The sequence below is a fragment of the Equus asinus genome, unplaced genomic scaffold (assembly GCF_041296235.1).
Source record: "Equus asinus isolate D_3611 breed Donkey unplaced genomic scaffold, EquAss-T2T_v2 contig_810, whole genome shotgun sequence".
Lineage (NCBI taxonomy): Eukaryota > Metazoa > Chordata > Mammalia > Perissodactyla > Equidae > Equus > Equus asinus.
In genome coordinates, this window is record NW_027225528.1 from 52,501 (window position 1) to 66,276 (window position 13,776).

Below are 13,776 nucleotides of genomic sequence, written 5' to 3' on the forward strand. Positions count from 1 at the left end.
AGGCAAGTCGGCCGCCGGAGCACACACGGGGTCTCACCGCCAGGGGCCTCCAGCACCAGGGGCGGTCCCGCGGCGCCCAGAACGGCGACTGGCCCCGTCGCCCCGCGCGCAGCTCACGGGGGCTCGGCCCCGCCACGGCCAGGGCTCTCCCGCACACGGCGCCAGCGTCCCGCGCCGGGCGCCTGGCGCGCGGGCCCCACCCGACCGGAGCCGAGAGCACTTCGCCCGGGGCCACCACCGGCCTCGGTGGCCGGAGGCGACACCCGCACGGCGAGGCCCACTTCGGTCCCGGCCGGTGGGCGGCGCGGCCAGGCGTCTGCCCGGGCGGGGGAGCACCGGGGGCAGCGGGGAGCGCGGCGCGCGCCTCGACGGAGGGAGCACGGGCTCGCGGGAAGGCTCCCGGGGACGGCCTCGGGCGCGGACGGGCCACCAGGAAAACACACGCGGGATCCCACCGCCAACGACACGCGAGGGCGGTCCCACGACGCCTGGGACGCCGGCCGGCCTCAGCCACCCCTCGGCCTCCCGCGGGCCCGGCCCCACCGCCGGGGCCTACGTGAGGCGCCCCCGCCGCCGGGGGCCGCCCCGTCCACCCAGCCACCCGTCTGCCTGTCTGGTCTGCTCCGGGGCCCACGTCCCGAGGGAACGCGCCCGAGAGCGGCGGCGGCCCCCACCCATGCCCGCACGCCACCACCGGCTGCGGCTCGGGACGGGAGCGAGCGGAGAGCCAGCCGCTCGCGGCGGGGCGGAGCCCGGACGGGGCCGGGCCCTCTCCCCGCCCCAGCGCGCGACGGGAGAACCACGCGCACGCTCGCGCACACGCGCGGCCCCGCGCCCGACGACGGCCCGGCCGGGCGTGACCCTCCCCCGACTCGGAGGGGGGAGGCGCCGGCCGCGGTAGGCAAAGAGCAGCTCTGCCCACGCGCCACGGTGGTGGCGTCCGTGGCTACTACGCGCAAAGGAGGGGCGGCGGCTGGGGGGTCCGGTACCCCAAGGCACCCTCTCGGATCGCTAGAGAAGGCTTTCTCACCGAGGGCGTGTCGCCCCCGCCCATCGTCCGCCATCGGGCCCACCAAGGCGCTTACAGACACCATGGCCACGCAATGCAGGAGGGGTCTGCGGTAGAGGTAAGGCCTAGAGCAAGTCGGAGCGTCCGTGGTCAGGGCCGCGAGCCCGCGCTGCCCCGGGCTCGCCATCTCTGGCCACACTGGGCTTAGCTAGGGATCTACAAGGCCCCTGTGCGGCTCCCAAGTCAGTGCCTCCCCTCAGGCCGAGAGACCAAGGGAGGCAGAGACTGGGACGGAGGTGCCGATCAAACAGCACCTCCCAACCAAAGAGCCAGCGCCACGCCGCTGGCTCGGCCCGCCACGGTCACTCCCACACCCGCGGGGAAACCCCAGCAAGGGGAACGCGCGGGCACGCGCCCGAGCCTGCCCGCCCCCACACGGCACGCCGTGGGGGGCGACGAGGCACCCGTCCCCCCCGAGGGGGACGAGGGGCACGCCTCCCTTACCGACTCGACCCCCCCGCTCCTCAGACACACCAGCGCAGTGGTTACCTGAGGAGGCCGACGGGAACAGGGAACGACACCGCCACTCGGCCTCGGGCGCCTGAGGGACGACCTGGAACGCTCCAGGGGCACCGCCAACGGCCTGGGGAACGCGCTCACGCGCCCGGGAAGGCGCGCGGCGCGGCGGCAACACGGCCCGCCCCACCGCGGGGAGGGCCGCCCGCGAGACACAGCCAAGAGGCACAGGCAGAGCATCCGCCGCGTCACGGAGACCCCGACACCGCCCACGCCACGAGGCACGGGGCGGGGGAGCGAGGTCGGGCCGGATTCCGCACCCCTGCCGCCTCCCACACGCCACTCGCAGCGGGGGAGAACGGGCGAGGGGACCCGCGGGCAGAGCGAGAAGAGCGGTCCCGTTCGCCATGAACGTCCGTCCCTCGTCTGGCACGGCTTAGGCCCGGCCCGGGAGAGCACAGCATCACCACATCGGTCGGCAGCATAACGCGAGGGACCCCCGAGCAAGGGAAGGCCGGCGAGGACAGCGAGCGGAGGAGCCTGCTTCAGCCTCACCGACCCCTCTCCTCCTCCAGCAAGCGCGGGCGACGACCCCAGGACGAGAACGCCTGACACGCACTGGCACGGAGCCGGTGGGATGGGGTAAGTCGCGACCGCACCCGGGTGCCGGCGGCAGGGAGTGCACGTGGTAGAGGACCCCGCGCCCCTAACCCCGCCGCCCTCGGGTACCAGAGACCGGAGGTGGCACCACGGTCGTGGGGGCGCCTGGAACGCACAAGAGCCGGCGCGCAGGCCCCAGCGGGCGGCTCAAGCGGCGGGGGTGGAAACGGGCGTCCGGTTCTCGGCCAGAGCCCGGAGCCCTCCCCGCACACGCATCCAGGCACCCGGAAGCTCTCGGGCGACTGTCACCCGAGCAGAGCGTGTCAGCACTTATCTGGCGGCACAAAACCACCCATTCGGGGGCAAGAATCGCCGCGCCCGGAGACGGGGCCCACCCACGGATCACCAGGGGAACCCCTGGATCACGGCCACGGCCACCAGACCCCAAGCACGACCCCATCGCCACCAGGCCCGGAGCTCCCGGGGCCATCTGGTCGACCCCAGAAGCGTGGCGGCAGGGGGAGCCGGGGACAGCCTCCCCGGGCCGCCCGCGCGGGCCGGGACCGGTCGGTCCCTCCCTCTGAGTCGCCGGGTCAGGACTTAGAAAAGAATTCCGCGGAGGCGCCTCCGGCGACCGGGCCCGGGGCGGGACCGTGGCTCCCGTCCCTCAGCCGGGGCTCCACCTACGCCTCGAGCCGGCCCCCTCCCGCCTCCGGACAAAGACGCGACCCGCGAAACTCGGAGAGAGAAGTCCGGTCCGACGGCCCGGACCCACCCCGGGCACGCGTCCGGGCCGGGGACGCCCTCCCCGGCCCGCCCTCGAGGGCTCCCGGGGCCGGTCCACGCTCTTCTCCAGGGCGGGACTTGGAAAAAAAAACTGCCACGGAGGAGGAGGCATCCGAGGACCGGGCCCGGTCCCCACCGCCAGAGCCGGTCGACTCGGAAGACCAGTGGGGAAAAGGCCAGCCCGGCGGCCGAGCCCGTCGCGCCCTCCACGGGCCTCCCCCGCAAGGCCCCGGCCGGTCGCCCACCTCCGGAGCGGGGCGCGGAAAGGGGATCGGCGACGCGGAAGGCCCGACCACCGGGCCGCCCTCGGGACGACGGCCGGGCACGGGACGAGCTCCCTCGCCCGTTCCCCCGCGGCGGCCCCCCACCCCCTCCCGGGGACGGAGGGGCACCGGCGGCTGCTGGTCGACCCGTCCGGGAGGCCCCACACCCCGGCCGGCACCGGGCGGCGCGGCGACAGCCACCTCCCTCAGTAGCCTGCACCTCCAATCTCCGGCGAGCGGGCGTCGCGCTCACGCCCCGGCGCCACCGGGCCAGATCCCGCCAGCGACGCCGGCCTCCCGGGACTCTGCCTCGGTCACCGCGGCCGAGTCCCGTCCCTTGGCCCGCGTCGCCGGAGCTCCGGAGGAAAGAGACGATATAAAAGCGGCCGCCAGGTGGCACCCGGCGACCGACGACCGCCTCAGCGGGACGGAGCCGGAGCGCGGGCCCGCCGGGGAGCACAGCCGGGCCGCCGGGCCGCCCGATCCCGTCCCGGAGCCCCCTCGGACCCAGCCTCCCGGCCCAGTGCGGCCCCGGGGCGTCCGCCCGCGGGCTCCCGGCCGCCAAGGCGCAGCCCCAGCCGCAGGAGGGGGACTCGGAAAAGGTTTCTCGGGCGATCACCGGGAAGGGGAAGGGGAGAGTTCCCCCCAGAGAGGCCAGGGGGCGGCCCGGGCCGGGCTGGGCCGGTGCGGCCGGGAGGCCGCCGCTTCCCGGAGCGGCTGGAGCGCCCCCGGGGTTCCCGGGAGGACTTAGAAAATCAGGGCGGGCGGGGACGGTCAAACCGAAACCAGGCACGTCATCCGAGAAGGACCGTGATGACGGGAGGAGGAAAGCTTTCCAGTCCAGAGGGCCTGTCGAAGGCAGGCGGAGAGTCTACCCGCTGAAACTGACGAAGATGGGCAAAAGAAGCTAGCTCAGGCGCCGACATCTAAGGAAATAAAAAAAAAAAAGCACGAGGGCGTGGAGAAATGGGGAAAAATCAACACTGAGAAATCTACCCTCTGAAACCGACGAAGATGGGCAACAGGGGCTAGCTCAGGTGGCAATTTTTAAGGAAAAATGAAAGGAAGTGCGTGGAGACCTGGGGAAAAAGCAACACGGAGAAATCTACCCTCTAGAACTGAGAAAGAAGCGCAACAGAGGCTAGCTCAGGTGGCAATCTTTAAGCAAAAAAAATAAGATAAAAAAATACAATGGCGAGGAGACCCGGTGAAAAAGCAACCCTGAAAAAGGTACCCTCTGAAACTGAGGAAGCAGGGCAACAGTGCCTAGCTCAGGTGACAATCTTTAAGCAAAAGAAACACACAAGGGCGTGGGGAGCTGGCGAAAAGGCAACACTGAGAAATCCACCCTCTGAAACGGACGAAGATGGGCAACAGAGGCTAGCTCAGGTGGCAATCTTTAAGCAAAAGAAACACACAAGGGCGTGGAGACCTGGGGAAAAAGCAACACGGAGAAATCCACCCTCTGAAACTGAGGAAGATGGGCAAGAGAGGCTACCTCAGGTGGCAATCCTTAAGCAAAAACAAAGCACAAAGGCGTGGAGCCCTGGGGACAAAGCAACCCTGAAATATCTACCCTCTGAAACTGAGGAACATGGGCAAGAGAGGCTAGCTCAGGTGGCACTCGTTAAGCAAAAACAAAACACAAAGGCGTGGAGACCTGGGGAAAAAGCAACCCTGAAATATCTACCCTCTGAAACTGAGGAAGATGGGCAAGAGAGGCTGGCTTCAGGTGGCAATCTTTAAGCAAAAGAAACACACAAGGGCGTGGGGAGCTGGGGAAAAGGCAACACTGAGAAATCCACCCTCTGAAACGGACGAAGATGGGCAACAGAGGCTAGCTCAGGTGGCAATCGTTAAGCAAAAACAAAACCCAAAGGCGTGGAGACCTGGGGAAAAAGCAACCCTGAAATATCTACCCTCTGAAACTGAGGAAGATGGGCAAGAGAGGCTACCTCAGGTAGCAATCCTTAAGCAAAAACAAAGCACAAAGGCGTGGAGCCCTGGGGACAAAGCAACCCTGAAATATCTACCCTCTGAAACTGAGGAACATGGGCAAGAGAGGCTAGCTCAGGTGGCACTCGTTAAGCAAAAACAAAACACAAAGGCGTGGAGACCTGGGGAAAAAGCAACCCTGAAATATCTACCCTCTGAAACTGAGGAAGATGGGCAAGAGAGGCTGGCTTCAGGTGGCAATCTTTAAGCAAAAGAAACACACAAGGGCGTGGGGAGCTGGGGAAAAGGCAACACTGAGAAATCCACCCTCTGAAACAGACGAAGATGGGCAACAGAGGCTAGCTCAGGTGGCAATCGTTAAGCAAAAACAAAACCCAAAGGCGTGGAGACCTGGGGAAAAAGCAACCCTGAAATATCTACCCTCTGAAACTGAGGAAGATGGGCAAGAGAGGCTGGCTTCAGGTGGCAATCGTTAAGCAAAAACAAAACACAAAGGCGTGGAGACCTGGGGAAAAAGCAACCCTGAAATATCTACCCTCTGAAACTGAGGAAGACGGGCAAGAGAGGCTGGCTTCAGGTGGCAAACGTTAAGCAAAAGAAACACACAAGGGCGTGGAGGCCTGGGGAAAAAGCAACACGGAGAAATCCACCCTCTGAAACTGAGGGACATGGGCAAAAGAAGCTAGCTCAGGTTGCAACCTTTAAGCAGAAAAAAAACACAAGGGCGTGCAGACCTGGCAAAAAAGCAACAGTGAGAAATCTACCCTCTGAAACCGACGAAGATGGACAACAGAGGCTAGCTCAGGTGGCAATTTTTAAGGAAAAATAAAAGGAAGTGCGTGGAGACCTGGGGAAAAAGCAACACGGAGAAATCTACCCTCTAGAACTGAGAAAGAAGCGCAACAGAGGCTAGCTCAGGTGGCAATCTTTAAGCAAAAAAAATAAGATAAAAAAATACAATGGCGAGGAGACCCGGTGAAAAAGCAACCCTGAAAAAGGTACCCTCTGAAACTGAGGAAGCAGGGCAACAGTGCCTAGCTCAGGTGACAATCTTTAAGCAAAAGAAACACACAAGGGCGTGGGGAGCTGGCGAAAAGGCAACACTGAGAAATCCACCCTCTGAAACGGACGAAGATGGGCAACAGAGGCTAGCTCAGGTGGCAATCTTTAAGCAAAAGAAACACACAAGGGCGTGGAGACCTGGGGAAAAAGCAACACGGAGAAATCCACCCTCTGAAACTGAGGAAGATGGGCAAGAGAGGCTACCTCAGGTGGCAATCCTTAAGCAAAAACAAAGCACAAAGGCGTGGAGCCCTGGGGACAAAGCAACCCTGAAATATCTACCCTCTGAAACTGAGGAACATGGGCAAGAGAGGCTAGCTCAGGTGGCAATCGTTAAGCAAAAACAAAACACAAAGGCGTGGAGACCTGGGGAAAAAGCAACCCTGAAATATCTACCCTCTGAAACTGAGGAAGATGGGCAAGAGAGGCTGGCTTCAGGTGGCAATCTTTAAGCAAAAGAAACACACAAGGGCGTGGAGGCCTGGGGAAAAAGCAACACGGAGAAATCCACCCTCTGAAACTGAGGGACATGGGCAAAAGAAGCTAGCTCAGGTTGCAACCTTTAAGCAGAAAAAAAACACAAGGGCGTGCAGACCTGGCAAAAAAGCAACAGTGAGAAATCTACCCTCTGAAACCGACGAAGATGGACAACAGAGGCTAGCTCAGGTGGCAATTTTTAAGGAAAAATAAAAGGAAGTGCGTGGAGACCTGGGGAAAAAGCAACACGGAGAAATCTACCCTCTAGAACTGAGAAAGAAGCGCAACAGAGGCTAGCTCAGGTGGCAATCTTTAAGCAAAAAAAATAAGATAAAAAAATACAATGGCGAGGAGACCCGGTGAAAAAGCAACCCTGAAAAAGGTACCCTCTGAAACTGAGGAAGCAGGGCAACAGTGCCTAGCTCAGGTGACAATCTTTAAGCAAAAGAAACACACAAGGGCGTGGGGAGCTGGCGAAAAGGCAACACTGAGAAATCCACCCTCTGAAACGGACGAAGATGGGCAACAGAGGCTAGCTCAGGTGGCAATCTTTAAGCAAAAGAAACACACAAGGGCGTGGAGACCTGGGGAAAAAGCAACACGGAGAAATCCACCCTCTGAAACTGAGGAAGATGGGCAAGAGAGGCTACCTCAGGTGGCAATCCTTAAGCAAAAACAAAGCACAAAGGCGTGGAGCCCTGGGGACAAAGCAACCCTGAAATATCTACCCTCTGAAACTGAGGAACATGGGCAAGAGAGGCTAGCTCAGGTGGCAATCGTTAAGCAAAAACAAAACACAAAGGCGTGGAGACCTGGGGAAAAAGCAACCCTGAAATATCTACCCTCTGAAACTGAGGAAGATGGGCAAGAGAGGCTGGCTTCAGGTGGCAATCTTTAAGCAAAAGAAACACACAAGGGCGTGGAGGCCTGGGGAAAAAGCAACACGGAGAAATCCACCCTCTGAAACTGAGGGACATGGGCAAAAGAAGCTAGCTCAGGTTGCAACCTTTAAGCAGAAAAAAAACACAAGGGCGTGCAGACCTGGCAAAAAAGCAACAGTGAGAAATCTACCCTCTGAAACCGACGAAGATGGACAACAGAGGCTAGCTCAGGTGGCAATTTTTAAGGAAGAATAAAAGGAAGTGCGTGGAGACCTGGGGAAAAAGCAACACGGAGAAATCTACCCTCTAGAACTGAGAAAGAAGCGCAACAGAGGCTAGCTCAGGTGGCAATCTTTAAGCAAAAAAAATAAGATAAAAAAATACAATGGCGAGGAGACCCGGTGAAAAAGCAACCCTGAAAAAGGTACCCTCTGAAACTGAGGAAGCAGGGCAACAGTGCCTAGCTCAGGTGACAATCTTTAAGCAAAAGAAACACACAAGGGCGTGGGGAGCTGGCGAAAAGGCAACACTGAGAAATCCACCCTCTGAAACGGACGAAGATGGGCAACAGAGGCTAGCTCAGGTGGCAATCTTTAAGCAAAAGAAACACACAAGGGCGTGGAGACCTGGGGAAAAAGCAACACGGAGAAATCCACCCTCTGAAACTGAGGAAGATGGGCAAGAGAGGCTACCTCAGGTGGCAATCCTTAAGCAAAAACAAAGCACAAAGGCGTGGAGCCCTGGGGACAAAGCAACCCTGAAATATCTACCCTCTGAAACTGAGGAACATGGGCAAGAGAGGCTAGCTCAGGTGGCAATCGTTAAGCAAAAACAAAACACAAAGGCGTGGAGACCTGGGGAAAAAGCAACCCTGAAATATCTACCCTCTGAAACTGAGGAAGATGGGCAAGAGAGGCTGGCTTCAGGTGGCAATCTTTAAGCAAAAGAAACACACAAGGGCGTGGAGGCCTGGGGAAAAAGCAACACGGAGAAATCCACCCTCTGAAACTGAGGGACATGGGCAAAAGAAGCTAGCTCAGGTTGCAACCTTTAAGCAGAAAAAAAACACAAGGGCGTGCAGACCTGGCAAAAAAGCAACAGTGAGAAATCTACCCTCTGAAACCGACGAAGATGGACAACAGAGGCTAGCTCAGGTGGCAATTTTTAAGGAAGAATAAAAGGAAGTGCGTGGAGACCTGGGGAAAAAGCAACACGGAGAAATCTACCCTCTAGAACTGAGAAAGAAGCGCAACAGAGGCTAGCTCAGGTGGCAATCTTTAAGCAAAAAAAATAAGATAAAAAAATACAATGGCGAGGAGACCCGGTGAAAAAGCAACCCTGAAAAAGGTACCCTCTGAAACTGAGGAAGCAGGGCAACAGTGCCTAGCTCAGGTGACAATCTTTAAGCAAAAGAAACACACAAGGGCGTGGGGAGCTGGCGAAAAGGCAACACTGAGAAATCCACCCTCTGAAACGGACGAAGATGGGCAACAGAGGCTAGCTCAGGTGGCAATCTTTAAGCAAAAGAAACACACAAGGGCGTGGAGACCTGGGGAAAAAGCAACACGGAGAAATCCACCCTCTGAAACTGAGGAAGATGGGCAAGAGAGGCTACCTCAGGTGGCAATCCTTAAGCAAAAACAAAGCACAAAGGCGTGGAGCCCTGGGGACAAAGCAACCCTGAAATATCTACCCTCTGAAACTGAGGAACATGGGCAAGAGAGGCTAGCTCAGGTGGCAATCGTTAAGCAAAAACAAAACACAAAGGCGTGGAGACCTGGGGAAAAAGCAACCCTGAAATATCTACCCTCTGAAACTGAGGAAGATGGGCAAGAGAGGCTGGCTTCAGGTGGCAATCTTTAAGCAAAAGAAACACACAAGGGCGTGGAGGCCTGGGGAAAAAGCAACACGGAGAAATCCACCCTCTGAAACTGAGGGACATGGGCAAAAGAAGCTAGCTCAGGTTGCAACCTTTAAGCAGAAAAAAAACACAAGGGCGTGCAGACCTGGCAAAAAAGCAACAGTGAGAAATCTACCCTCTGAAACCGACGAAGATGGACAACAGAGGCTAGCTCAGGTGGCAATTTTTAAGGAAGAATAAAAGGAAGTGCGTGGAGACCTGGGGAAAAAGCAACACGGAGAAATCTACCCTCTAGAACTGAGAAAGAAGCGCAACAGAGGCTAGCTCAGGTGGCAATCTTTAAGCAAAAAAAATAAGATAAAAAAATACAATGGCGAGGAGACCCGGTGAAAAAGCAACCCTGAAAAAGGTACCCTCTGAAACTGAGGAAGCAGGGCAACAGTGCCTAGCTCAGGTGACAATCTTTAAGCAAAAGAAACACACAAGGGCGTGGGGAGCTGGCGAAAAGGCAACACTGAGAAATCCACCCTCTGAAACGGACGAAGATGGGCAACAGAGGCTAGCTCAGGTGGCAATCTTTAAGCAAAAGAAACACACAAGGGCGTGGAGACCTGGGGAAAAAGCAACACGGAGAAATCCACCCTCTGAAACTGAGGAAGATGGGCAAGAGAGGCTACCTCAGGTGGCAATCCTTAAGCAAAAACAAAGCACAAAGGCGTGGAGCCCTGGGGACAAAGCAACCCTGAAATATCTACCCTCTGAAACTGAGGAACATGGGCAAGAGAGGCTAGCTCAGGTGGCAATCTTTAAGCAAAAGAAACACACAAGGGCGTGGAGACCTGGGGAAAAGGCAACACTGAGAAATCTACCCTCTGAAACTGAGGAACATGGGCAAGAGAGGCTAGCTCAGGTGGCAATCGTTAAGCAAAAACAAAACCCAAAGGCGTGGAGACCTGGGGAAAAAGCAACCCTGAAATATCTACCCTCTGAAACTGAGGAAGATGGGCAAGAGAGGCTGGCTTCAGGTGGCAATCGTTAAGCAAAAGAAACACACAAGGGCGTGGAGACCTGGGGAAAAAGCAACATTCAGAAATCCACCCTCTGAAACTGAGGAAGATGGGCAACAGAGGCTACCTCAGGTGGCAATCGTTAAGCCAAAGAAACACACAAGGGTGTGGAGACCTGGGGAAAAAGCAACACGGAGAAATCCACCCTCTGAAACTGACGAACATGGGCAAAAGAAGCTAGCTCAGGTTGCAACCTTTAAGCAGAAAAAAAACACATGGGCGTGCAGACCTGGCAAAAAAGCAACAGTGAGAAATCTACCCTCTGAAACCGACGAAGATGGGCAACAGAGGCTAGCTCAGGTGGCAATTTTTAAGGAAAAATAAAAGGAAGTGCGTGGAGACCTGGGGAAAAAGCAACACGGAGAAATCTACCCTCTAGAACTGAGAAAGAAGCGCAACAGAGGCTAGCTCAGGTGGCAATCTTTAAGCAAAAAAAATAAGATAAAAAAATACAATGGCGAGGAGACCCGGTGAAAAAGCAACCCTGAAAAAGGTACCCTCTGAAACTGAGGAAGCAGGGCAACAGTGCCTAGCTCAGGTGACAATCTTTAAGCAAAAGAAACACACAAGGGCGTGGGGAGCTGGCGAAAAGGCAACACTGAGAAATCCACCCTCTGAAACGGACGAAGATGGGCAACAGAGGCTAGCTCAGGTGGCAATCTTTAAGCAAAAGAAACACACAAGGGCGTGGAGACCTGGGGAAAAAGCAACACGGAGAAATCCACCCTCTGAAACTGAGGAAGATGGGCAAGAGAGGCTACCTCAGGTGGCAATCCTTAAGCAAAAACAAAGCACAAAGGCGTGGAGCCCTGGGGACAAAGCAACCCTGAAATATCTACCCTCTGAAACTGAGGAACATGGGCAAGAGAGGCTAGCTCAGGTGGCAATCGTTAAGCAAAAACAAAACACAAAGGCGTGGAGACCTGGGGAAAAAGCAACCCTGAAATATCTACCCTCTGAAACTGAGGAAGATGGGCAAGAGAGGCTGGCTTCAGGTGGCAATCTTTAAGCAAAAGAAACACACAAGGGCGTGGAGGCCTGGGGAAAAAGCAACACGGAGAAATCCACCCTCTGAAACTGAGGGACATGGGCAAAAGAAGCTAGCTCAGGTTGCAACCTTTAAGCAGAAAAAAAACACAAGGGCGTGCAGACCTGGCAAAAAAGCAACAGTGAGAAATCTACCCTCTGAAACCGACGAAGATGGACAACAGAGGCTAGCTCAGGTGGCAATTTTTAAGGAAAAATAAAAGGAAGTGCGTGGAGACCTGGGGAAAAAGCAACACGGAGAAATCTACCCTCTAGAACTGAGAAAGAAGCGCAACAGAGGCTAGCTCAGGTGGCAATCTTTAAGCAAAAAAAATAAGATAAAAAAATACAATGGCGAGGAGACCCGGTGAAAAAGCAACCCTGAAAAAGGTACCCTCTGAAACTGAGGAAGCAGGGCAACAGTGCCTAGCTCAGGTGACAATCTTTAAGCAAAAGAAACACACAAGGGCGTGGGGAGCTGGCGAAAAGGCAACACTGAGAAATCCACCCTCTGAAACGGACGAAGATGGGCAACAGAGGCTAGCTCAGGTGGCAATCTTTAAGCAAAAGAAACACACAAGGGCGTGGAGACCTGGGGAAAAAGCAACACGGAGAAATCCACCCTCTGAAACTGAGGAAGATGGGCAAGAGAGGCTACCTCAGGTGGCAATCCTTAAGCAAAAACAAAGCACAAAGGCGTGGAGCCCTGGGGACAAAGCAACCCTGAAATATCTACCCTCTGAAACTGAGGAACATGGGCAAGAGAGGCTAGCTCAGGTGGCAATCGTTAAGCAAAAACAAAACACAAAGGCGTGGAGACCTGGGGAAAAAGCAACCCTGAAATATCTACCCTCTGAAACTGAGGAAGATGGGCAAGAGAGGCTGGCTTCAGGTGGCAATCTTTAAGCAAAAGAAACACACAAGGGCGTGGAGGCCTGGGGAAAAAGCAACACGGAGAAATCCACCCTCTGAAACTGAGGGACATGGGCAAAAGAAGCTAGCTCAGGTTGCAACCTTTAAGCAGAAAAAAAACACAAGGGCGTGCAGACCTGGCAAAAAAGCAACAGTGAGAAATCTACCCTCTGAAACCGACGAAGATGGACAACAGAGGCTAGCTCAGGTGGCAATTTTTAAGGAAGAATAAAAGGAAGTGCGTGGAGACCTGGGGAAAAAGCAACACGGAGAAATCTACCCTCTAGAACTGAGAAAGAAGCGCAACAGAGGCTAGCTCAGGTGGCAATCTTTAAGCAAAAAAAATAAGATAAAAAAATACAATGGCGAGGAGACCCGGTGAAAAAGCAACCCTGAAAAAGGTACCCTCTGAAACTGAGGAAGCAGGGCAACAGTGCCTAGCTCAGGTGACAATCTTTAAGCAAAAGAAACACACAAGGGCGTGGGGAGCTGGCGAAAAGGCAACACTGAGAAATCCACCCTCTGAAACGGACGAAGATGGGCAACAGAGGCTAGCTCAGGTGGCAATCTTTAAGCAAAAGAAACACACAAGGGCGTGGAGACCTGGGGAAAAAGCAACACGGAGAAATCCACCCTCTGAAACTGAGGAAGATGGGCAAGAGAGGCTACCTCAGGTGGCAATCCTTAAGCAAAAACAAAGCACAAAGGCGTGGAGCCCTGGGGACAAAGCAACCCTGAAATATCTACCCTCTGAAACTGAGGAACATGGGCAAGAGAGGCTAGCTCAGGTGGCAATCGTTAAGCAAAAACAAAACACAAAGGCGTGGAGACCTGGGGAAAAAGCAACCCTGAAATATCTACCCTCTGAAACTGAGGAAGATGGGCAAGAGAGGCTGGCTTCAGGTGGCAATCTTTAAGCAAAAGAAACACACAAGGGCGTGGAGGCCTGGGGAAAAAGCAACACGGAGAAATCCACCCTCTGAAACTGAGGGACATGGGCAAAAGAAGCTAGCTCAGGTTGCAACCTTTAAGCAGAAAAAAAACACAAGGGCGTGCAGACCTGGCAAAAAAGCAACAGTGAGAAATCTACCCTCTGAAACCGACGAAGATGGACAACAGAGGCTAGCTCAGGTGGCAATTTTTAAGGAAGAATAAAAGGAAGTGCGTGGAGACCTGGGGAAAAAGCAACACGGAGAAATCTACCCTCTAGAACTGAGAAAGAAGCGCAACAGAGGCTAGCTCAGGTGGCAATCTTTAAGCAAAAAAAATAAGATAAAAAAATACAATGGCGAGGAGACCCGGTGAAAAAGCAACCCTGAAAAAGGTACCCTCTGAAACTGAGGAAGCAGGGCAACAGTGC